The sequence below is a fragment of the Chiloscyllium plagiosum genome, unplaced genomic scaffold (genome assembly GCF_037043375.1).
Source record: "Chiloscyllium plagiosum isolate Xiang-an unplaced genomic scaffold, Cpla_swu_hap1 HiC_scaffold_10, whole genome shotgun sequence".
Lineage (NCBI taxonomy): Eukaryota > Metazoa > Chordata > Chondrichthyes > Orectolobiformes > Hemiscylliidae > Chiloscyllium > Chiloscyllium plagiosum.
The window spans coordinates 97,637,015-97,638,855 of NW_028270148.1; positions in this window are offsets into that span (position 1 = coordinate 97,637,015).

Consider the following 1,841-nt stretch of genomic DNA (forward strand, 5'->3'; position numbering starts at 1 on the left):
CAGAGACAGTATATTCCAGTTAGGTTGAAAGGCAAGGCTAATAAGTGTAGGGAATGCTGGATGACTAGAGGAATTGAGGTTTTGATTAAGAAAGAGAAGGAAGCCTATGTCAGATATAGACAGAAGAGATCGAATGAACTATTTGAAGGATATAAGGTCAGTAGGAGTATACTTAAGACGGAAATCAGGAGGGCAAAAAGGGGACGTGAGATAGCTTTGGCAAAAAGGTTAAGGAGAATCCAAAGGGATTTTATAAATATATTAGCAAATAAAGTGTAACTAGGGAGAGAATAGAGCCCCTCAAAGATCAGCAAGGCAGCATAATTGTGGAACCACAGGAGATAGGGAAGATACTAAACAACTATTTTGCATCAGTGTTTACTGTGGAGAAGGACATGGATGATATAGAATGTGGGGAAATAGATGATGACATCCTTTAAAATAATCATATTACAAAGGAGGTGGTGCTGGATGTCTTAAAATGCATAAAAATGGATAAATCCCCAATATCTGATCAGATGTTCCCTAGAACTCAGTGGGAAACTAGGGAAGTGATTGCTGGGCCCCTTGCTGAGATATTTGTGTCATTGACATTCACAGGTGAGGTGCTGGGAAAACTGGAGGTTGGCTGATGTGGTGCCACTATTTAAGAAAGGTGGTAAGGAAAAGCCAGGGAACTATAGACCAGTGAGGCTGACATTGGTGGTGTGCAAGTTGTTGGAGGGAATCCTGAGGGACAGTATGTACATGTATTTGGAAAGGCAAGGTCTGATTAGGGATAGTCAACATGACTGTTTGTGGAAATCATGTCTAATGAATTTGATTGAGGTTTTTGAAGAAGTAACAAAAAGGATTGATGAGGGAAGAGTTGTGTATATGACCTATATGGACTTCAGCAAGGCATTCAACAACGTTCCTCATGATAGACTGGTTAGCGAGGTTAGATCTCATGGAACACAGGGAGAACTAGCCACTTGGATCTCGAACTGGATGAAAGGTCAAAGACAGACGGTGGTGATGGAGGTTGTTTTTCAGATTAGAGGTCTGTGAGCAGTGGTGTGCCATAAGGACCAGTGCTGGGTCCATTGTTTTTCGTCATTCATATAAACGACTTGGGTGTTAACATTTCATTAGTAATCTTGCAGATGACACCAAATTTGAAGGCGTAGTGGACAGTGAAGAAGGTTACCTCAGAGTACAATGGGATCATGATCAGATGGGGCAATGGGCTGAGGAGCGGCAGAAGGAGATTAATTTAGATAATTGTGAAGTATTGCATTTTGGCAAAGTAAATCAGAGCAGGATTTGTACACTTAATGGTAAGGTCCTGGGGAGTGTTGCTCAACAAAGAGACCTTGGAGTGCAGGTTCATAGTTCCTTGAAAGTAGAGTCATAGAAGTCATTTGATGTGGATTTCTTTATTGGACAGAGCATTGAGTATAAGAGTTGGGAGGTCATGTTATAGAACATAAAACATTACAGCACAGTACAGGCCCTTTGGCCCTCGATGTTGCATCGACCAGTCATACCAATCTAAAGCCCATCTAACCTGTCCTATTCCATGTACGTCCATATGCTTGTCCAATGACGACTTAAATGCACTTAAAATTGGCGAATCTACTACCGTTGCAGGCAAAGCATTCCATACACTTACTACTCTCTGAGTAAAGAAACTACCTCTGACATCTGTCCTATATCTATCACCCCTCAATTTAAAGCTATGCCCCCTCGTGCTCTCTGTCACCATACTTGGTAAAAGGTTCTCCCTGTCCATCCTATCTAACCCTCTGATTATCTTACATGTCTTTGTTAAGTCATCTCTCAACATTCTTTTCTCTAAT